The sequence below is a fragment of the Pleurodeles waltl genome, chromosome 7 (genome assembly GCF_031143425.1).
Source record: "Pleurodeles waltl isolate 20211129_DDA chromosome 7, aPleWal1.hap1.20221129, whole genome shotgun sequence".
NCBI classification, from domain to species: domain Eukaryota; kingdom Metazoa; phylum Chordata; class Amphibia; order Caudata; family Salamandridae; genus Pleurodeles; species Pleurodeles waltl.
In genome coordinates this window covers 793,165,797-793,191,107 of record NC_090446.1, presented here as the reverse complement: position 1 = coordinate 793,191,107, position 25,311 = coordinate 793,165,797, and positions in this window count along the sequence as shown.

Below are 25,311 nucleotides of genomic sequence, written 5' to 3'. Positions count from 1 at the left end.
TTAGAACGAATCTAGCATGATTACATTCGTCTTTTAGTTTGAAGAAAAGAACATACGGGGTCATGTCCTTTGTGAGTCAGCACACTGCAAAATAGAAAATATATTTAATATGAGAGGCAAGCAGCTAAGCTTCGGCTCATGCTAACTTAAGGACTATAGGGTTTTTAGCAGAGATTCAAATAACGTAATCATTAGTACAAACTTATTTGAACATAATATAAACATTTTAGTCATTATTATTATTCTACGTATACATTGACGGCCACTCCCCGTGGTCACATTTCAGGTGCACGTTTAAGCAAAATTATTATTACAGTTTCTATGCAGCATTATCACACATTAATTCATAAACATTTCATGTTAATATAGAGTATATAAGCTACGTTCTCTCAGTGTTATATCTGAAAATGAATAGTTGTCTACTACACAATAAGACACCACATTACAAAATGTTCTACATTATATCAAAGTCGGATGGCCACCGGCTAAATTGCTGTCAGGAGAATTGCAATGCTTCTATCAAACTGCAGCTGAATTGTCATGTGAGAACCAAATTTGTATATGCAATAATCTATTTGTACCACCAACAGCTTTGGGTGTACTAATAGCAGAAATGGCACACATTGAGCATTTGGGTATTTTGTCTACAACTAATCAATTAAAACAGAATTTTTGGGTTGTCAGACAAAACAGTTTCATCTGTGATAGAAAAATATCTGCAATGCATTGTTTCTGATAAACATTGGAAATCTAAATACAAACTATTGTTTCCTGTATCTTTGCTCTCAGGTCCAGGCTGTCATATCTTCACATATAGATGTAAGGGTCTTCCTAAAGGAAAAAGTTTAGGTATATCTCACAGCACCTCATACCACCACTGAAGTAGCACCTTTCGAAAGTTTACGGGGTAGAGAAGCCAGTACAAAACTCGTACCTAGGTGGTTAGGAAAATACACAGGATCATATATCCATAAATACATAGGAGTTCCAGAAGGGGATGTGTTTAGATTCAAACTAAACAGAAGGAGTATTATGATTGTACACATAGAGCACATTATGGCGGTCATTCTGACCGCGGCGGGCGCCACCCGCCATGCGGTTACCGCCGAATGACCGCACCGGTCATTCCAGCTTTCCCGCTGGGCCGGCGGGCGACCGCCAAAAGGCCGTCCGCCGGCCCAGCAGGAAAGCCCCTGCAACGAGGAAGCCGGCTCCGAATGGAGCCGGCGGAGTTGCAGGGGTGCGACGGGTGCAGTGGCACCCATCGTGATTTTCACTGTCTGCAAAGCAGACAGTGAAAATCATTGTGGGGCCCTGTTAGGGGGCCCCTGCACTGCCCATGCCACTGGCATGGGCAGTGCAGGGGGCCCCCAGGGGCCCCACGGCACCTGTTCCTGCCATCCTGGTTCTGGCGGTGGGCACCGCCAGAAACAGGCTGGCGGGAAGGGGGTCGGAATCCCCATGGCGGTGCTGCAAGCAGCGCTGCCATGGCGGATTCCCTGGGCCAGGGGAAAACCGGCGGGAAACCGCCGGTTCGCGGTCAGAATAGCCCAGGAAGCACCGCCAGCCTGTTGGCGGTGCTTCCGCCACCTCCGCCATGGCGGTCATGGACCGCCAGGGTCGGAATGACCCCCTATGTTCCTCTACAAGCAAATGATTGGGTACTGATACAAAAATCCCAATAGAGTTGTAAAAGGAGAATATAAGTTTACTCTGCCTGTGAAAGTGGTAAGAAATACTAGAGCTGCAGTGCTATTGCAAGGGAAGGGATGGTGGAATAAGGACAATGTCATACCCATTTCCAAAACACAAGCTGAAATCTGTTCCGAAACATGTCAAAATTGTTGAGAAAATTATTCTGTGTTGTCTACTAATGTCAATCTTCCAACTAAAAGTAATTCCAGGTTGTCATATGATGTTTGTATTCCGACTGCTGAAACTGGATGTAATGTCACCACAACTTCCTGTGAAAATGTGGAAGTTTTCAATAGTGACAATATCAGGATTGGCTTCAAATCACTTGATCGCAGATCTGAGAATTCAAAGGTGACAAAATTACCAGCTAGATTCCAGGATTTTGAAATGTACTAGTGTTTCCTTATTTAAAAAATATATATTCATACACTTTGTCTTACGAAACTATTCTTATCATCTATTTTAGTTTTTTGTTTTGTTTGTAAAGGAAGGGGTTGATGTAGCATATGAGTTAGTGCATTTATAGAATTGGAAATGATTCCATTTTACTGTGATGTCATGTTCTTGTTAGGAGCATTGAGTGAATTCTAAGAACCGCTTGGGAGACGGTTGGGGTGCTCGGACCTGACTGGATGCCTCTCTTGTTGTGTGTTTGCTTTTTCTCCACTTTTGAAATAAAGAAGAACAAGGAAATACATTACCGTACTTTTGAAATTGCTTCTTATTACACATGTCTGGCTCACTTCCGCGAAGAGGGAGGGAGAATGGAAGACAGTCTGGGAGAGAGGGAGAGTGGAAGAGTCTGGGAGAGGGAGGGAGAGCGGAAGCGAGTTTGAGAGAGAGAGATAGGATGGGTCAGAGCCGGAGACATTAGCTCACTGTTATCCTGGACACATCACTTAGTGTAGCTCAAGAGCACGTGTGTTGACAACAGGAAGGTTTCCTTGGTCATGAAGTGTGATGTTGTTCCCTGCTCGTGTTTTTGTGCACAGCGCCTCTTGTATGGAAAGGTTAGACACGATGTAGGTGTTCTGCTGACAAGTGGAAGCGTCGCACTGAAAGCTGCTAACACGTAGCCAACACAACCCCTGCGTGTCTGGAGCTGTGAAGCATTGCCTGACAGGTCTCTGCAGTGTGTTCTGTCTCTTTCAGCTGCACAGTGTGACTTGTCCAGGATAACAATGCATTGTGTCTCCGTCACCTGCCAGTCCAATGCTTGGTAGTGGTTCCACACAGTTATAGCCACAACATCTTATATTCAGCACTGTTGCTGTCCTTGCACAGCTGTGCATTGCAACATCATCTTTTTACTGTGTTAGGACTGCTGTACTAACGCGCTGCAGTTCAAAGTGGCCATTCAGTGGTATTCAGAGAAATAGCACCACATATGTATTAATGAGGCAGGATTCCCTCTGCGAATCCCTTTGAATGGCTGTGAATGCATTAATTGGGGGACAGAGTGGAACAGCAGACCTCTGCCACTGCATGCACATTCACAACACCCTGCGGTTGAATCCTTGGCACTTAAATGAGCTGCAATGAAAGTATCAGGGGGCGTGCATTGGTCGCCTGGACCACGTGTACTCCCCTGACATCCTCAGCCCACACCTGAAAGTTGGCCTCACTGGCCACTTTCACTCTGAGAATAGACACCACTCTGTGCAGGGTGTCATGTGTCAATGGCCTGCATCAGTAATGGTGGTCGGAAGCCACTGACAAGTCCTCTGAGTAGCATGGGATGGCGGAAGGCCCTTTAATGCCTTGTAATGTTCCTTTGGTACATTGCCACTGGGGGTTTTGCACATTGTGTCCCACCGAGATGAAAGCCACAAGTTTTCACCACATACATCAGCTCTGATGGACAACGATCTTCATCAATGAGGGGCCAGGCGTGTGCTGATCGGGAACCCAGCGGCTTTGCTGGAAAAGTCACTGTGCAAGGTGACTGCTGTCATAACAGAATGAAATCTCAGCGGCCTCATCCGGTGATTTCCAGAATACTGTTAAAAGCAGTTGAACTCCCCCACAAACAGGCAAGGTCCCCTCTAAGAGCCCACACGATGCTCTATCACTGAGGCTGTGCTGTCGTCTAATCACACCAATGCAAACCTATAACTAACCCTGCAGCTGCCCTCATGCTGTTTTCAGTTTGAGAAGCGTCAGGATTGGATGGAGCAGATGAACCCAGCCCTCATTTTGTGACTAGGGGCCTGTGTCTGCAATCCCACAGCTGTTACGCAGCTGCTGGATTGGCGTGACAGAAGCGCATGTCAGATTGGCTGTCGCAAAACAGCCAGGTTATCTGACGTGCACTCCACACTTGTAGTGTCATCCCCCCTGCTGCTGTCAATCAGCATGAATAAACCCGCCCTCACACTCGCAGGTAGCAACTTAAGCACATCGTAGAAATGATTAAGACTATTTTCATAATGTATTCGTTGTTGGTTTACTGCTGTGCTCGCAGCAGGTGGGTGGCACCCCTCCACCCTAAAGGAGAAATCACCACTGCAATGGACTTACATCAGTCCATATAGGAGATGTATCATAAATCACTGTGTCATGTGAGTCAGCTATCCATCCTCCATTCTTAGATATAATACCTGGCACATGTTAAGTTTAGGTAGCAATGTGTCTAGGTATGTGTCCTTCCCATATCAAGTACACAATGTTGTGACACAATACATGTACTTTGCAGACATTGGTCATCTTATTTTGGCCAATGGAATGAATCCCATTGCAGGATGCAAAAGGGAAACTAATGATCAGTAAACATGACGTGTACCATATCAGAACAGCATTGTTCCTAAGCATACTGTATATGTACTCATATCATCATACCTAGATGTGCATTGCATTGGCTAACATTTGCTAAGCCTTGTGACTGTGACCTTGGTAAATATGGAGATAATACATTTTAGGTAGATGTACGCTCACTTTAATCTTAAATAGATGCATTTTGGTTTAGGAAATGCGATATGTGATGTAGGAAACTGAAATTACATATCATGATGATTAAACCAGTTTTTAATTACCCTTTGTCAGACAGTTTTTCATTCCTCCTAAACAGACAACATGACACCGGTGCAGAAGAAGGTGCAGTACATCCGCCTTGAATGCTACTGCCACAGCCGGCTCATTGCCAAAGCCTATAGGGCAATGGGTAGGCAATTTTCTGAAGAGAGGGCATCAGAAAAATGGTAGCTAACACCACAAGGACCGGCCAAAGCCGACAAGTGTACCAAAGCCAAAGATGTCGGTGCAGAGCAGGGTGGTTCTGCAGAACCTGTTGCCAGCACCTCTAGCATCCAGCTCACAGGACCACCATTACCTCAGACTCAAGGCCCAGGACATGTTTGCTCATTTTACCAGCTCATCATGAAGGATATATCTGACCTCAAATACAGAGTCGCTGGCCTGGAGTTCAAACACTGTCATCGGCTCCTCTGGGGAGTAAAGCAGGCTGTGGAGAAACCTTAATCCCCCAGTGAGCCACCTGGACACTTTTTGCCCTTCCCAATGTATATAGTTTATCTTAGGAATTAATGTTTTTATAGCTTAGTTTAGAGTTAGTTATTGTAGCTGTATAGTAGAAATAGTTGTTTTAAGGTTTTTGGTGGGGTGGGTACAATTTTATTGGGTAGGGGTGTATATGGATTTTTGTGTTTGGTGGAGTTGATGTGTTGTATATGTGTTTAAAACCAAATCCAAAAAAATGAAAACATTATGAAAAAAACAAAAAATATACATTTGTTTAGTGTAATATGTGTAGGTGACTTTTGCACAGGTGTAGTGTATGTTATTTCTGTATATAGATGTGTATTAAGGGAGGGGTTGATGTTTAACCTGTTGTGTTATCTGTTTAAAGTAGGCTAAGTTAAGAAAAGGTAGTTTTAGATGTTTTTAGGATACAATAGTGAAGGTTATATAGCATAGATTGGATCAGGTTTGGTTTAGTGTAAGTAGGTTAAGTTAGTGTGGGTAGTTTTTTAAAGTGGGCTGAGATTTATCTTTCCATAAAATATGTTGGAAATATATTTAAGAGTGTAGCTTATGTTTTCTGTGTAGGTGTTAGCATATGTGCCTACATAATACTAACTACCTGCATTGTTTTGTGCTATTACTCTTTTTAGATGTGTGGCTTGGTGAAATATCTATGGAGAGGAATCTGTCATGTTAGGCATGGAATGACATTATGGTAGACAACCATAGTTGTGCTAACTAATTGACATTCTTAATGTGAAAAGGGCCACAGGCTAAATCATGTTTCCTCACTTTATTGCTCCGCATGTGTGTGTCATGCCACATGCATTGAAGGTGTGGTGATGTAATACCATTGTCAAGAATCATGGAGCTCTGTGACCACACACTGATTGACAGGCTTTATACACTGGAGCCTTCTATCATTTGCTTGTTACAGTAATGTTGATTTTGGCTAGTGTCCATGGATAGACTCCCCACCAGTGCTGTGACGTAATTCATGCTCAACATTGACTGTGTGATACATGTTGCACTTCATCCTTTGTACCTTGGGTGAATACATGCTAGTCTACATACACATAGGGTTCACATGATCAATTTCCCTCATCCTGGGGAGCTTTGGCTATGGCACCATTACACTTGTGTCCCTTTGGGGAGTTTGTTTACTTTTTCCCTCACAAAAACCACCAGGTTCTATTTAATACATACTCCTACAGACATACAACACACAGATTTGAAACAGTGCCTTTATTTACATGTGTAATATTTTTGGATCACAGGCACAGTTGTTACAGCAATAACCCCACAAATTTTCTTGGCCATTGAATGTCCAGACAGAGTCCATGGGTGAACCCCTGCAGGAGACATGTGGAGTAGAGGAGTGCTTCAGTGATGAGGAGAATTAGTAAATTGCCAAAAGGTAAGGCCACTTTGACAGTATACACATGGTGAGGTCAACAAGAAGGACAGAAACTGGAGTTCATTATCAGCTGTGAAGTTTACTAGCAGAGCCATACGCTCTGGGCAAAGGAGGAAGTGGCATCTTGGCACAGAAAATTGCTACAGAGCAGTTTTACATGTGAAACAGGCAGAGTCCACATCTTCCGCCTCTGATGTGTGTGTTGCTTCCCGTGAGGGGGGTGTTGTAGGTGCTGGAGGTGAAGGCAAAGGAGGCACACACACACATCAGGGGCAGAAGACATGGCGTCCCAGTCCACAGCAGCATTTCTCTGTGCCAAGAGGTAAGACAGCAGTGCACTGAAAAGTGCCTGCTGGTTTGCCAGCACAGAACCAAGGTTGTGGCAGGTACCCATAGTGGCGATGTATGTATCCTGCTTCTGCTGCATGGACTCTGGGATCTTATGTATAACCCCAGCTGTGTGGCAACCTCATTGGTGCCACTTTGGCAGGGCAGTTGTCCCTGCCTCTGCCTCATGACACCAGCGATATCAGCCAGGGAATGTTGGAGTGCACAGAGCGGAGTATAGGTTCCTCGTATAGCAGGCAAAGTGTCCTTATTTCAACTAAGGCACCTATAGACTGCAGCTGACGTGCCTCCATCTCCATCTCCACCCCACCACATCTAGCATCTCCCACTAGACTCCTACCACCCAATGTTTAAATTCTACTTGTAGGTCCTCAGAGTCCAGGGCTGCGGGTGGTGTTGCAGGTGATGTTTGTTGTGTGCTGGGTGGATCCTCTGGAGACCCCACAATACTGTTGACCCTTCCCAAAACCAGAGATAGTGTGTCAAGGGAGCCCAGGAATTCCCAGAGGGTATCTTGATCGGGGGCAGGCTGTCATCCTCAGTCAGATCGTCATTCTGGACAGGCAGCTGCTCAGGAGGTGTAGGTACATCCTCCGCAATGAGAGAGAGCAATGTTAAGGGTATCCTTTGTGAGATGCTGACATGGTTAAACTGTTTGACAGTCTGAAATGGTAATATTTGACTTTCATAACAACATTTTTGCCTAGGATGTCAGATACGCGGAGTATTTGAGTCCAAGTTGCACTGTAATTGCCTTTCAAGTGGCCTTATCTGTGCATTATCACTACAACCACTGTGTGATCATACAGATTTTTGAAGTAATCGCACATAGTGCAACACTGTTACACATGTCACTGGGCCTTCCATTCCTGGACGTATGTAAAGAAATCTTGTACACATCTAGAAGTTAATTTGGATTGGTTGACATGATGCCTATTGTGATTGTGTTTTGACATGTTGCGTCCACTACTGTCCGGATTGCACCTATTCCGCAGGGTGGCTGCATTCCGTGTACCAGTATTCATCCCACAGCTCTTTTGCATGTGATGTGGCTCTGCATATGATGTTGTTATGATCCTGCCATCTGGGTTTCACACGGTACACTATGAGACTCTGCCTTGTTCTACTGTCTACCATGCACATCATGTATTCATGTGTTCAATGGTTGAATTTGTTACACTTATCGTGCACAACCCTACATAAATAAGAAAAGAGATAGACTGCAGAAATGTGCATGAACATGTACTTGCCATGTCAAACGTAGCTCATTTGTAATGTTTGCATACACTTTTACGGCCATCATTGTGGAAAGTGGGCACTATGTACCAAATCAGAGGCTATGGTCAATGTCACACTAAGTAGTTTGTTAGCATTGACAGTCACCCTAGTTGATGCTTGCCAGAAATGAGTATCCACATAGGGATTATAAATCATTTGACTGAGGTCTATTCACTCGTACACAAACATGACTCCTCTATAGCTCCTCATTTTGGGCAAGGGACACAACTTACTACCACACAGTGATGTCACCTAGATCATACATTTACTCTCTTGTGCCTACAACGCCAACAATATGTATGACCAAGTCCAATATACTGACATGTCTGGCTTTATTATGTGCAAGTGCTGGAAAGGGTGATAGGTATCTAACTGATTTTGCAACATAACTGATAGCATCCACCTCAATCCCCAACCATCACTGTCTCCTGCCCTATGTGTTGGCAGACTATTTTTACACATCCCTTGACACATCAATGCTCCAACTGGGAAATATGTGGCAAGGTGACACAATTCCCCTTCAGACTCCCTCCTGCCTGATGCTACTTCTTCACCCAGGAGCACATAACATGTAGGCTGTTGTACTCCAATGGCCTATTCTCTGTCATCCATTCCCGCTGCAACACAAGTGTGACATTATCAGACACAGCAGTGCATGTGTATTGTTTATGTCACCTTTCAGAATACATATCCATTCTGATATCCTTGCTATGCAAAGTATTCCATTCAGACAATGGGTAGTTCCAACAACACAGACATCACTTACAAGATTTTGTGACAATGGTATTGCCAATAAGTGTAACACCTCCCCAGATGACCCATAACAAGGAGTGGTATAATTTATTATCCTAGATTTAATCTTTTTTCTATGTGTGCTGTATTCTGCCACACACGTAGGAAGAGGACAAAACCTGACGATTGCTTTTTGGAAGGTGTCCCTTCATGCACAGGGACAATCATGCCTGCATTGCAGGCATTCTTCCAACATGGATGGGAGGGTGCTTGTGTCAGGCCCTAGGCAGCCCAGTGTGCATCAGTGCAGGGGGAGTGAACAGGGGTACATGTCAAATTGTTGGTACAGGGCATTCCTCACCTTTCCATGTGGCACAGGATGGGGAAGCCAGATGGCTTGCATTGCTGCCCTGCACCAGTTAACTTGTGATTGAGCCCTTAAACATATTTATAAGTGGCTTGCCTGGTTAGTGTTTCACTTTTTGTGATACGCCAGCAGCACAGGCTGCAGGACCATATTTACCAAGCCACACAAAACCACTTTGTGTGGCTCTACATGGCCTTGTAGATATGGAATAAGGCAATACAGCACAAGCACAGTGTCAAAGAACGTTCCATGGGTGTTGCAGTGGGTGTTCCCATGCAACAGCCATGGATTTCGACACATTCCCAGATTTAGAAGGATTTGTAAACCAGGGAATGCATCAAAAGCCAACATCTCCCCAGGGGAGGTGTAAGGGAGGCAGGGTTCTGCATTGATGCCTTCAAGTTCCTTTTCAGTTCCGCCGCTTATAATCATGCCATCGCTTCTTGCAACCGGTAATAGTCCATTTCATTTGTCCCACACTTTTGACTTTCTCCACGATGGACTGTCAAATGGCCTCTTTCCTCCCTAGTGGCAATTTTGAGGTGACAAATAGCTGGTGTTAGTGCTTTGTCACCTCAGTTATCAAGATGTCATTCTTCGCATCACTGAAGTTACACTTGCTCTTCCCCTCTGAGTCTGTCTGGACACCCTGGCTGGTGCTGCAGTTGTTGTCTCTGCTGCTACTGCCTGCTGCCTGGCCCCTGGCTGCCTTCTGTCACGTGTGCCACTTTTTTTCACAAAGCGTAATATTTTATACTTTTTTTTACGCATTTGACACTCAAAAGTGATGCAGGGCCATTTGCGTCCCTTTACTTGGCATAAGTCTGCCCAGCGCCACTTTTGCGGCAGTAGCATCAGATTTCGCTACAACATGGCACACACATATGAGTCAGTCTTTTTGAGGCTACCAGGACCCTTACGCCATGGTGTGCCATATTGTAAATATGACGCATCTTTGGTGTAAGATTCTGTCGTACCTGGGTGCAATTCATTTTGATGCATCACTTCCAAGACTCAGAGATACGCCACATCTGGTACATATGGCCCAAAATATTTTAAATCAACTTGTATTTGATACCTAAAAAAATGAAATACTTTTTCAAGAATAATAAACTTTAAAAATGTTCCTATACTTCCCACCAACAGGTGAAAAGTCACTAGTAGTAAATTTACACTTGTAAATTTTGTTGTAGGGGGCCCCACCTCCTGATTTGAGGGAGTGGAGAAGTGTAACTCTATACTTGGGTGTAATTCTCTACTCGGGAATGGTGTATAGTCAAAAGGTGGAGAGTTACACCTAGATGTAGGATAAACCGTAGATGTGAGTAGATATACTTGCACACATTTAACTTTCTGAATCGGGCTTAGTATGTTTAACATCATCATGTTACTAAAGAATTAGTGTAATGTATAATCTACTGGGTAACCTTTATCTGAGTACTTGAGAGAGGAGCAGCAGTGAGTGCATTTCAAAATTCTGTGTACACATCAATCAAGGTCTAAAAGGGTTCATTACCAAAAGGAAAAAGTATATTATCTGTGTGTCACAGATTCGTCCGCCCGAAAAAAGGTGGAGGAAGTCATTCAGCAACTGTATAATAAGCTCTTTAAGCATAGCCAAGGCAGAATGATATGGGATTTCCAACTATATTCCAGCCTCAACACATTCTAGAGAACCATGATCAAATTTTCGGTCCAGGTAATAATTATCCAGTGTTTTGAGCAGGTAAGATGCCCACCCTTTCAACTGGTGGGGCAATACAAACTCAAACAATCATATAGATCAATATGAGGTCAATAAAAAAGATCAATAAGTTTAAAGAATTTTCGTTCGCCAATCTCCAAAAATAGTTGTCACACAAGGCCAAATACTCTACCCTTCAAAACCCACCAGCTCATCTAGCTTATGTAAATTCTTAACCCTTTCATGCACTTAATAACTCTGTTCATGTATGCCTCAGAAAACGTCATGTGTGGAAATGTATGAAAGGACAATACTCAGAGCAGAGCCTACAACTGCACACGCCACACCTGTGACAGCTAGGACAACATCAAGAGTAATTTAGTTCTGCAAAATTACAGTTTTTTTGTGCTACCAATTGGTCAGAGATAAACCCAATGACAGATGCAGTTGACGTCACTATTCCCTCCAATAATTTAGCTGGTTGTTGGATTTCATAGCTAGGCATTCCTACTCCGCACAGAGGGAATACTATTGCAAAGAAATGGGCGGTCTATGACACTTCTTTTGGTAGTCTCGTACACAGGGGATGAAATTTAACTGACATGTGCCTTATGGCAGGTACAACTAAAGCAGGATAACAGGATCTGGGCCAGTCTTTGGGAACCCAGGCATATGCATGGTTGTGCAGGTGCAGAACATTTCTGGAAGATCATGAGTGCAACTATGTGTATAGAGGACCCCTATGTGTATAGAGGGTTCATAAGGAGATACTTCAGAATCAGACTGGGCATCGTAATTAAAATCACATTCACTTCGGCCACCAAAGCCTTTTCATATTTCAGAGCCAAGTCCATAGAGGGTAAAGGCCAGATGAGAAGCAGGTGAGGTTTGTTGGTCAAGAAATGGAAGCTTCAGTGTAAAGGAGAATATGAACAGGTGAATTGTCACATTAAAGGGGAAAGAGCCCATGGAGGAATTTGTCAAGACATTGTTATTCTTCCTTGAAAGGGATAGGGGCCATGGGCACTCCAACATAGTCAGTGGGCAAGTTGGATTTGTGTGAACACAAATCCAAGATGAAGAAAGATTGAGATTCCAGGAAAGGCAGAAAACTGTTCTCCTGAAAGAGAGGGTTTTTGGTTTTGGAAGTGAGCAGCAGGCTTAATGATGTTGACCTCTGTATGTCTGCCACCCAGCTCTTCCAAGAAAAACCATGCAGTAAGTCAACCAACATGGCTTGCAACACAGAGTGCCTGCCAGACAAATCAAGGGATCCGGTTGCTGGAAGGCTTCCCACTTCCGGGTCACAGGCCATAGTAGGGAGAAGCATGGCTGTATCGCAACGAGATCAGTACAGCTGAGCAACAGCAACTAGATCACTTCTGCCCACCAGAGAAGAAACACAGCAATCAGCGGAGGTAGTAGCAGTTCACACAGCAGGCACAGAATCTCTTTGGCTGGTAGAAAAAGATGCAACATTACCTTGGCATGTCTGGAGTCTTTTTGTTCCATAGTCCGTTTGTAGTGCTATGCGTGACTCCAGATAGGCAATCCTTGACATTTTAGAGGGGTATTCGAGTAGGATCTGGTAGGGACGTTACCAATGGAGTTGAAACACTGACATTCACATGAACCCAGTCACTATGCTGCAGATGGTGACAGACTTGGATTGGACCGGTGGGCAGTGCAGATTGTATCTGAGAGCGTAAACTTTTGAGACAGTAAACCAGTTGTTTCCAATATTGCAAAGTGAAATCATTGTTCAGCTACAAATTAGGAACAGCTGGAGACAGCAGAGGGGTAGAAGGGAGGATAATAGGTCATCACATCATTCCTTTGAAAGTTTAGGGCCATATTTACAAGGCCCTTTGAGCCGCAGGAACATCACTTTTAGTGATGGTTCGGTGGCGCACACTGCAGGGCCATATTTACAAGGCCACCTAAAGCCATCCTGTGTGGCTTTTCATGGCCTTGTAAATATGAACTGAGCCAAAGCTTCACACGTTGCTGAGTTGACTCACCCTGAGACAGGGAGGCATGGCATGGATGTTACAGTGGGTGTTTCATAAACCTGGGAATGTGTCAAAAGCCTATGCCTCCCTAGGGGAGAGTAAGGGAGTTGCAATGAGGAGAAATACCTTTATTTCTCCTTGTTTTTCATTTTTCCATGTGTTCTGCATTCTGCAGCACACATACAAAGAGGAAAACCCGTCCCATGACTGTTTTTGTGCAGGAAGGTTTCCCTTCATGCGCAAAAACAATCATCCCTGAAACTCAGCCTGCATTGGCGCATGGCAGCCCACTGTGCACCAGCACAAGGGAAAAAACAGGAATGCGCCATATCTTATAGATTCAGCGCATTCCTGTCTTTTTCTTTTGATGCAGGGCAGCGTAGCAAGAAGGCTTGCTGCACTGTTTCTCTTCAAAAGATTGTAAATATTCCCCTTAGTCTCTTGGTTGGAAATGGCTGAAATCCACTAAAGGTCCAAAGATGGAGCATCAAGCCACTTAAATCCTCTTTCACTGGACTACAGGTGGCACAACGTGAGTACCTTTGTCATTCCCGAGTCAGCAGGAAACTCTAGGCAATTTCTTGGCTTAAGTGATTGTATCAGCTTAAGCCCCGGAAAGTGTTCGAGCATGCAAATAGTTGCAGAACCATAAACATACAAACAGTATTGAGAATTTGAATGATGTCAGTTTTAATGTGGATGAAGGAGTCCCATGGAGACAGGTTGGCCAGTCCATTAGAAGCAATGGTAGCTCTGACACCTATCAAAATGTCATGGACTTGCCAAGTGGCACACTTGTGAAAATATTGTTTAGCAATTGTAGAGAAGAAGGGGCAAACTAGTGAGTTTCTGCTGTACAGATCATACTGTTTCCCCTTGCATGGGCAACACCATGGTATCGTCATGCAACAATCATGAGTAATAAGTCTGGAGAAACCATTTTTCCTTAGCTGTACCTCCACACTCCATCCAGGTGCCTTTTACAGTCCTGTTTTAACTAAGTAATTTTTTCAGTACCCTAGAATATTCATGTAATTCTACAGGATTCTTTAAACAGGGTATGAGGAATTCACAACCTTGGGATGTATTCAAAGTGATTTCTAAAAAAGGAGACAAGGTGGCCTTTCTGGAAACTTGATCAGCAAGAGCATTCCCTCTAGATACTTTATATTGCACAAACCGATTAGCATTACATTTGACAATAGCAATTTGGACACCATTGGGAGATCATCAAGCAAGCCATTTAGAGAGGGCTAATGTTTGATAGCAACTCCAGCAGAGTAAGGAATCCCTGTTGTATTCAGAGAAGATCAAAGTCATGATCAACTACAAAGTCACACTACAAATCATTGAATATTGTTACAGTTTTGAAGTAGCTAACATGTAGGCATTTGTGAGATCCATAAGGTTAGCTACTTGAACAGCACAAACATTAGACAAACCACAGCTCTAAAAATATTGTTTGAACACTAGACAGCATAGCCTGCAACCAAAGTTATTTTATCATTTCTAAGACATGAACCATCTATGTAATACACAAGCTTTACAAAGTAGCATCAGTGATATAAAAATGAGGTGTGCTTAGGTGGACTGTCATGAGGACACAATCATGGGGCTCACCATCAAGAATGGTGGGGAAAGGAACAGCAGTACTCAGTGCAGGATATTGTACAATTGTTATAGGAGAAGACACAACGAATATGTCATATGCTGACACTTATGACACAGAAAGGTGCTGAATCCTGGGTCCAGATTTACTAACACTTTGTGACATTGCAAAGGGAGGCAAAGTCACTCAAAGTGGCACAAAGCAATCCATTGGCACTTACTTTCTAGTGCTAAAGGTATTACCACTGGACAGGTGCCCTTTTTTCAGCACATAAAGAACTTTGTGCTACTGCGCATAAAATGGACATTACTGGCTCATTACAGTATAAAACACATAGTTTGTGATGCAAAACCTAATTTTCTAACATAGACAAATGGAGCTTACGTCAAAAACTGATGGATTAAACCCAGATCTGTGACTGGGGGTGAATGTTTGATTTATTCTGCATTCCATCCATCTTCTGCTGTTTTTGCATTTGTTGCCCCAAGTAGGAAGGGTATGCCCAGAAGTGGGTCCCGTGCTTGCCATGCCACCAGATTCAAGCTAGCCTGGCTGATAAAGGGTGATACCCTGAAACCGGTCCCAGGATGCTTGTTTCTGGTCCAGGGAGGACCTGGCCTGGCAGTTCGGGCTGGACTGTTCCCATGGGGAACAGGGTTAAGACTGATTTGCATATGGCTGGGTCTGAGCTGGAATGTCATGGCAAGCAAAAAAACTGATGGATTAAGCCCAGATTTGTGACTGGGGGTGAATGTTTGATTTGTTCTGCATTCCGTCCATCTTCTGTTGTTTTTGCATTTGTTGCCCCAGGTGGGAAAGGTATGCCCAGACGTGGGTCCTGTGCTTGCCATGCCACCAGATTCAAGCTAGCCTGGCTGATGAAGGGTGATACCCTGAAACAGGTCCCAGGATGCTTCTTTCTGGTCCAGGGAGGACCTGGCCTGGCAGTTCGGGTTGGACTGTTCCCATGGGAAACATGGTTAAGACTGATTTGCATGTGGCTGGGTCTGAGCTGGAATGGCATGGCAAGCAAAAAAACTGATGGATTAAACCCAGTTCTGTGACTGGGGGTAAATGTTTGATTTGTTCTGCATTCTATCCATGTTCTGTTGTTTTTGCATTTGTTGCCCCAAGTGGGAAAGGTATGCCCAGATGTGGGTCCCGTGCTTGCCATGCCACCAGATTCAAGATAGCCTGGTGGATGAAGGGTGATGCCCTGAAACTGGTCCCAGGATGCTTGTTTCTGGCCCAGGGAGGACCTGGCCTGGCAGTTCGGGCTGGACTGTTCTCATGGGAAACAGGGTTAAGACTGATTTGCATATGGCTGGGTCTGAGCTGGAATGGCATGGCAAGCAAAAAAACTGATGGATTAAACCCAGATCTGTGACTGGGGGTAAATGTTTAATTTTTGTTCTGCATTCCGTCCATCTTCTGTTGTTTTTGCATTTGTTGCCCAAGTGGGAAGGTATGCCCAGACGTAGGTCCCGTGCTTGCCATGCCACCAGATTCAAGCTAGCCTGGCTGATGAAGGGTGATACCCTGAAATCGGTCCCAGGATGCTTGTTTCTGGTCCAGGGAGGACCTGGCCTGGCAGTTCGGGCTGGACTGTTCCCATGGGGAACAGGGTTAAGACTGATTTGCATAGTCCTGGGTCTGAGCTGGAATGGCATGGCAAGCAAAAAAACTGATGGATTAAACCCAGATCTGTGACGGGGTGAATGTTTGATTTGTTCTGCATTCCGTCCATCTTCTGTTGTTTTTGCATTTGTTGCACCAAGTGGGAAGGGTATGCCCAGACGTGGGACCTGTGCTTGCCATGCCACCAGATTCAAGCTAGCCTGGCTGATGAAGGGTGATACCCTGAAACCGGTCCCAGGATGCTTGTTTCTGGTCCAGGGAGGACCTGGCCTGGCAGTTCGGGCTGGACTGTTCCAATGGGGAACAGGGTTACGACTGATTTCCATATGGCTGGGTCTGAGCTGGAATGGCATGGCAAGCAAAAAAACTGATGGATTAAACCCAGATCTGTGACTGGGGGTGAATGTTTGATTTGTTCTGCATTCCGTCCATCTTCTGTTGTTTTTGCATTTGTTGCCTCAAGTGGGAAGGGTATGCCCAGACGTGGGTCCTGTGCTTGCCATGCCACCAGATTCAAGCTAGCCTGGCTGATGAAGGGTAATACCCTGAAACCGGTCCCAGGATGCTTGTTTCTGGCCAAGGGAGGACCTGGCCTGGCAGTTCGGGCTGGACTGTTCCCATGGGGAACAGGGTTAAGACTGATTTGCATATGGCTGGGTCTGAGCTGGAATGGCATGGCAAGCAAAAAAACTGATGGTTAAAACCCAGATCTGTGACTGGGGGTGAATGTTTGATTTGTTTTGCATTCCGTCCATCTTCTGTTGTTTTTGCAACCCTCAATCATCAGTGCTCACTGAACAGAACTCACTGTTATTGGATCTACTACTTACACTGGATACCAACATAACACAAATGGACTGGATATCACCTTTGGTGAGTTACCTTAAAAAATGGTGAAATCTATTGTGTTGCGTTAAAGGTGTAGATAGTATAATGTACGCAAGACTGCATAATGCTTCTAGGTCTAGAAACCCACAGGATTCTTTTGACATAGACCTACAAAAAAACAAACCATGTTACGGGATCTTGTGTACATTTAGAGCTCTAGTCCACATAGAGGAAGTGGGAATTGGAGTCGACTACTGCTATTACAGGCATGGGAGTTTGCAGAATTTTTTTCAGGGGAGGGGGTGGGGGCGGTCTGCGGCATCCCAGACTGTTTTCATCAGGTTACACTGTGGTCATAGTGTTACACTGCAATGTGAACCTGCACACCAGGCTGTACCTAAATCTAGGGGGGGTGTAGCCCCCCGTGCTCCTCCCTGTGGATGCCCATGATTACAGGCCCTAAGTAATAGGCAAAGATCACCCCTAAGGTAGACCTTAGGTAGCCCCAGGGGCAGGGTCCAGTGTGTTTAAAAGGTAGGACATGTACTGGCATGTTTTACATGTCCTGATAGTGAAATACTGCCAAATTCATTTCTCACTATTGCAAAGCCTTTCTCTCCCATAGATTAACATAGGGGCTGCCTTTAGATATTTTTAAGTGCAGTTTCCCATTGGGAGCAGACGGAGATTTGGAATTTGGGGTCTCTGAACTTACAATTTAAAAATACATCTTTTGGTAGAGTTGGTTTTTAGATTGTCTGTTTCAAAATGCCACTTTTAGAAAGTGGGCATTTTCATGCTTAACCAATCTTTGCCTCTGCCTGCCTGTGGAATCCATGTCTGGGTCAGACTGACAGTTGGGCTGTTTGTGAATTCCCTCTAGACAGTGGCACAAAGGGAGCTGAGGTGTGTCTTGCATATCCTGATGAGTCTTCCTGGGCTAGACTGGGGAGGGAGGAGCTGACACCTGCTTCTGAAAGGGGTGTGCCTATCCTCACACAATATAGTCTCCAAACCCCTGAAGTGTGTCTGGGGCAAGGGCTGGGCATGGCAGGATCTTGTGAGCAACAGAGAATTTCCTTTGAAGTTTGCCTACTTCAAAGGCAGAAATGAGTATAAGTAGTGGACCCAAAACCTCAGACTTTTGGAAAACTTCTGGATCAAGAGAAACCTCTTCCAAGGAGAAGAGCTGGAGAAGGAATACTGCTCCTTTCCTGTGTGTGCTTTGCTGGGTTAGCCTGCACTTGCTGCTTCTGCCTTAAAGAGGACAAAGACTGGACTTTGCTGTGGATCCTGCTTGTGATGTTTATCCAGGGGCTTGAAATAGAGCTTGCCTCCTGTTGGAAGTCTCAGGGATATCAAAGACTTCAGGTTCATCTACATAAAGCACTGGGAACTGTGTGTTTTTGTGCTACAACATAAGAAAAACCACAACGACACTGCTGCCTGCACCGTGACCTGCCAACACCACACTGAGCCGTGCCCAGCTTCACACCACAACCCTGGTCTCACTGACACCGCCACTTGACACCATCACGGAGCTGATGTTTGCACTGTAACCATTGGGCCTGCACTCTGCATCGCTCACACGCAGCCTTTATATCCCCGACGACGGTCCATGCTGACACTGATGCCACTGCCTGCACCGTGGCCTGAGGACACCACTCGTGAGGTACACTAAGCACTATTCTGTCCCGCACCGCAGCCCACGGTCCACTGACGCCAGCACCATCGACTCCAGCAACGATGACGCCACTGCCCACACCGCGACCTGGAGACACAGCATGTCGTACCACCCAGCTTCACACTGCAGCCCTGATCTCACCCACGCCACGAGATGCTGTCACCGAGCCACTGCCTGCACTGTGACCTGTGGGCACTGCACGTCGCATCATCCTGCTTCGCACTGCAGCCCCAAAGCCATCAAGGCCAGTGCACCTGTCTTCGTCATCAGCCCAAAGTTCAATCTGCAACGTGTATGACTTTAAGGGCCCGACGACCCCTGCACCGACCTCTGGAACCAATGCCTGCCGACACCTGCTAACACCAGCGAAGCTGCACTCTGGATCTCATTGTGAGGAACATGACGCCCTACATTTCCAAGGTACTGTTTGCAGATCTTCCCGAAACTGTATCTGGCCCGCGACCCCGCGGTCGGCCTGAACTGTTGGATTTGTTCTTCACGACAACGTGATAGCCCCAGGCAGAGCAATCGACTTCAAGGAACTGTATTTTAAAGTTAATTCTTGCAAAATTCATATCTTTACTACTGTATGTCAGATTTTTCTCATTTTGGTCTTGTTTTACACAGATAAATATTAGCTATTTTCTAACACTTGTGTGGTGTCCTTTAGTAGTGTTTTCACTGTATTACTGTATGTTATGTGCAAATGTTTTACACATTGCTTCTGAGATAAGCCTAACATCTTGTGCCAAACTACCAAGGGGGTGAGCAGGGGTTATCTGAGCTGGGTATCCCCCTTACCCTGACTACAGTGAGGGACTCTACCTGGACAGGGTGTAAACTGACTGCCAACTAGAGATCCCATTTTAACAGATATGTATACTGTTATATGGTCATCCTGCTTGCTTTGCACAACCCATTACTGTTTACCATATCATGTTGTTCCTCTGCCTGATGTTGTGACCAAAATAGGAAACACAGGGAAAACAGAATTGCAGGTTTTCTTTAGAAGCTTTGTACCCCTTTGTAGCTTACTCACTGAGTAGATACAGGAAATCAAGCCTGCATCAGCCCAATAAGCCCGGAGCAACTTACAAGTCATTAACATATTGAACCAATGTAGAAGGGAAGTTGAAGATGTCCAGATCCTTCTTAGGAGACTGAGAAAAGATGAAAGGTGAATCTGTGTACCCCTGATGAAGATAAGGCCATGTGATTTGACCCCAGCGAATAAAAAAAAAGATATTGACTGTCAGGGTATAATGGAATGGAAAAGAAAGGAAAACAAAAGTTTCCAACAGTGAAGCCTCTAGCACTTTCCAGTATACATTACAGGCTAGTAGCAGAATTTGTCATAGTGGAAAAGCCTGGAAACACTACAGCATTAATAACATGTGCATCTTGCCCAAAATTATATGTTTCTTTACTAGACCTCTTGATTTGTGAAATAGAAGGAGCACAAATGCTTGCTCAGGGCACCAAAATCCCTTATTTCAGCAAAGCAGGGATGGCTGGCTGGATGCCAACACCCACTTTCGGACATAAAAGGGTACTAGACAATTTGCAGAAGTGTTTTCATAGGGTTTTCAATAATTTGGACAAGTTCAACATTTAGGACACAGCCTACATGGTTAGCATGTTTGGCTCGTAAAGTGGAACAAACTTGGTCAAGCACATTACACACTGATTGACATGAAGCTTTAGTATAATCAGTTTCACATAAATCGTTGCTTACACACAAGACCATTAAATCAGCATTCTCATTTGAAGTTGGTATATTCAAATAGATGCTGTTGCTGGTACAGTATACCATTCACTTAAATGTGCATAAAAGAGTCCTTCTAAGGATATTTGCAGGTATGGTAGGGCTTAAGAGAAATGCATGTCGATCAATGTTAGCCCTCAAAGAGGAGGACACACGACCAGTAATGCAATGAGGAAAATGTGTCTTAGAAATGGCAACAGCGTCAATAGTTTCACTTGAGAGAGGTAATGAAAAGAGTTTAAAGGGTTTCCATGCAAACGTACTACCACCTGTATCAATAAGGCATGAGGTGAGCTTTCCACTCTTGACACATCACAAAAATGGCTCCTTTTCATCTACAGGTATTAAAGCATAAATAGAGAAATCGGCTCACCTCGGTGTGTCTAAAGAGGAAGGGTATCAGTTTAGTACAATCTGGGTAAATTCAGGTTGTTCAGGCTGTTCTTGTGGACTCTGCCGCAGGTCATATTTCCAGTGTACAAACTACCTGCACCTGATGGATAAGGGACCACCAGGCAGAGCAGAATCTCCCCTTCCCTGCCCCTGGCTTCTCCAGGCTTTCCTCCTTCCTGCCCACCACAGTCACTATGCAGTCATTTCCTCAATGGGCCCTTTCTCTGACCTTTCGTTGGAAGGATTGCATCTATAAAGACATTAGCTTATATTCAGTAGATTCTTCCATTCTGTTTTCTTTCCTGCTCATAAACGCAATGACTAGCAACAAAAGTCAACCTAGAAAGACCTTTGGCCTCCCATCCTAACTAGATGATTTGCAGTTGCTTCACTACTTTGGTTAAAAGTCGCTGAACATATTCAGTATCAACTGTTTCTTGAGCATTTTCTGTAGCATTAGCAAAATATGAACAACAATCAAACACATCTTTTAAATGATCTAGGTAATCAGCAACCCGTCATCTTCTTTAAGTTTACAACCGTTAATCTTGGTCCTGTATGAGTTTATCAGTTATTTCGCAATAACAACATTCAGCAGGGCATCGCATACAGCAACAAAAGCAGCTACTGCAACACTTCATCAAGGGGCTGGTCATCGCCAATTAGATTTTCTAATAACTGATCTTTCACTTTACTTGGCATAATAATACATTACAGTTGATTAACTTCAGCCCAATTATTTTTGTACCATTCAAATACAGATTGCAATTCTTCACTAACATGATTTACATCAGATGCTGTGGAATTGACATTTGGACCCCGAGTTACAAAGACTTTGCATTAAAAAGGTAATACGAACCTGACACAAAGTGTTAGTTTTGGATTTACAATGAAACACAAATTGTGATTTGTATTGGATTATAATAAAATCTAATGCAAAGCTGTGCAATATGCTGCATTGCGTTACTTTACATCAAGGGCGTGTTCCATGGGCGGTGCAGGGGTGTTCCTATGCAACCGCCCATAAGTTTTGACTCAGATTCCTAACTGCAGAATATTGTAGATAGTGATTTGTGCGAAAATCCTGTGCCTCCCTAAGGCAGGAATAGAAAGGAGAAATATTTTCATTTCTCCTTCTTTTCCCTCTTTGCGTGTGTGCTGCATTCTACAGCACACACACAAATTGGGAATTGTCTTAAAGCATAGTTTTTGTTCAGGACAGGCCCTGTTCCTGCACAAAAACTGTGTTTACTACAACGTAGACACTCTTGCACTATGGCGCGAGGGTGTCTGGGTAAGCTCCTGGCAGTTTAGAGCGCGCAGCGCAGGGAGAGAGCAGAACAGTGTCATTTCCTAGAAGATATGGCATGTATGCTCTTCCCCGTTCACAGAATGCGGAGGAGCAGCTTTACTTGCTGTACCGCATTGCGAGATTTATTTGTAGTTGTGGGCCCTGATGTTTACCAAGTCATTTGAGGACAAGGCAACTTGCGCAGCGACTAAACCTCGAAGTCCAGGGCCTGGGGATTCTCGCAAGTGCAGAAGGGCATTAGGTTGAATGTGGGCAATATCACTGAAGTCATTACTGTCTTTCTCGATACTCGAGGAGTAGTGCCGTTTTAGTCAGGACAGTCTCTTGAACTTTTTTTGCTCTGACCTATTACTCTAGTGGTAGTCGGACTGTGAGCATTGCTGCTCCGATATGTTGCTTCAGAATGGGGCGGGGGTACTGAGTGAGACTGCGTTTAAGGTGGCAAGAGTGGGTCAGCTTTTTGTCTCTTGGCCGGGCGCCTGTTATGTCAGTGCTTGCCACAGATATCATACTCACGGCACTCTCTTACGCTTGATTTGCTAGTGCCCCTCCTGCTGTCCTCTTCACCAGCGAAGCTCCACCTCTGGGCACGTCTTGAGATCTTGTGATGCAACCTAGTATCTCCTGCTGGTGTAGGGACATTAAAAAAATGAGCAAATCTTCATCCTTTTCTTCTTCTGAGTTCTCACCAGTAATTTGGAAGAAACCTATAGGGAAGATGCATCGGAGAGGGGGCACAAGCCATGACCCTCCCCTAGATGACTCATTTGAGCCCTGATTTATAAGTTTTTTGCGCTGCATTACAGTCATTTTGTGATGCAAAAGCGGTGCAAACTTACAAAATACAATTGTAATTTTTGTAAGTTTGCGCCGCTTTTGCAATAATAAATTACGGTAATGCAGCGCAAAAAAGTATAAATCAGGGACTTGGGGCCATATGTACAAACACTTTTTCCCATAGACACAGAATGGGGAAAAACCTTTGCTACATCTGGCCCTTGGTGTCTTAACTTGACATGGGTGTGTTTCAAGCCCAAAGCCTTTTTTTTATGTTCCATAGCTTCTTTGTACTAACTTAGGAAAAGTGTCCATTAGATTTATATTTAGAGTCTTTTAAATTAATTTCTTACGGTTACTCAAGCATTCAATATCGAAGGTACCTTTTTCTGGGAAAAAGTATTATATTCACTGCCAATGCACTTAACGAAATCAACAATATACCCTCACATAATGGTAATACATTGTGGGAGTCCTTTTAACCAGGGGTTTCCAAATTTACATTTCCCTGCCCCCATTTCCTTGTTACACCCCCATTCATAACCAGATTCATATGTAGGTGTCCGCCAGACTAGTTTCAAAGCTTATCCAGTGGAGGGGTGGGGTAAAAGGGAGAGAAGGGTAAGGGTGGGCCTAACACCTCTTTCATGTTTGATCTCTTAGAAGTAAGTAGGAGAATTGTAAGAAATTGAATTATTATTTGGGGTGAGTAACTGCTCACCTCAAGGAATACTCACAACTCATGTTAAGTATTTATGCAGTACCAAACCAGTAGCAAAGTTAAAACACCAAAAAATATAAATCCCAAGCTGAATTAGAAAAATGAGATGAAATTAATTAACAAAACAACACTAAATAACAAAAATCTAGTAGGAGAACCAGAGATATTAATTTTTAAAGATGTAAGTGTAGATAGCACCAGAAAGAGCAAAGCGCCAATGATGGTCAATAGTTGCAGGAGACCAAAACCTAGGTACAATCTGAGGCTGACCTCTGTGGTCGGATATACCAAGTGGATTAGATCCAGTGAAAGTTTGGAAGTCAAAATATTTAAGAAAGATTCTAAGTCCCACTGGTCTGGTAAAAGTTATGAAATTGTTCCAAATGTTTTTCTTATTCCAAAACAATCACTTCTAGAGCTCCCAGGACCATAGGGGAGGCACTTAGAGACTCTCAGGGTGCCAGGAAGAGGCCAACAGCAGGGTCCAGTCCTGTTCCATCTGCCCCAGAACTGCTTAGTACTTCTTGGAAAAGCCCTCTTGCAGCTTATGTCCTTGTAGCCACACACAAGGTCAGCCAACTGGCTCTTGGAGTCCTCTTCTTACAAGGGGGGCAGGTCCAGTCCTTCATGACTCTTCTCAGGTCACAGAAAGTAGGCCCAGTTTTTCTGCAGGTCCAGAAAGTGTTTTACCAGGGGATTGGGGGGCACATTTATGCATGGCACCAGCTCCTGGGTATGGATGACTCTTGGGTACTCCTTAAGCAATTGAATTTATTTTTTATTAACCATTAAAAATAGTTCTAGGTGGTCCTATTCTCGAAATACAGTATTAGTATTTGTTGGAAAATGGCCCTCTCTGAGGGGTCACACCAAACTTTTTGCCTTCCTCGTCCTCCTTTTCTGACCTCGTTTTTGTTGGTTTTAGGACTCTGGGCACTTTACCACTGCTAACCAGTGCTAATGTGCATGTGATTTCTTACTAAAACATGGTAACATTGGCTCATACCCAATTGCCATATTTAATTTACTTGTACCTCCCTGTTAAACTGCACTAAATATGCCTAGGGCCTGTAAATTAAATGCTACTAGTGGGCTGCAGCACTGATTGCGCCACCCACATAAGTAGCCCCTTAACCATGTCTCAGGTCTGCCATTGCAAGGCCTGTGTGTGCAGTTTCACTGCCACTTCGACTTGACATTTAAAACTACTTGCCAAGCCTTAAGTTCCCCTTTTCTTACATATAAATCACCCCTAAGGTAGGCCCTAGGTATCCCATAGGGCATGTTGCTATGTAAATAAAAGGCAGGACTTGTACTTATAAGTTTTACATGTCCTAGTAATGTAAAACTTCCAAAGTTGTTTTTCACTATTGTGAAGCCTGCTCCTCTCATAGGCCAGCATTAGAAATTCCCTTATATGCTTTTAAGTGGTAATTTCTGATCTGAAAGGAATAGACATGTCATGTTTGATATGGTGGAAAGGTAGTGAGAAATCCTACTTACTGGTTAAGTTGGATTCTACATTACTATTTCAGAAATGCCACTTTTAGAAAGTAGGCCTTTCTCTACAC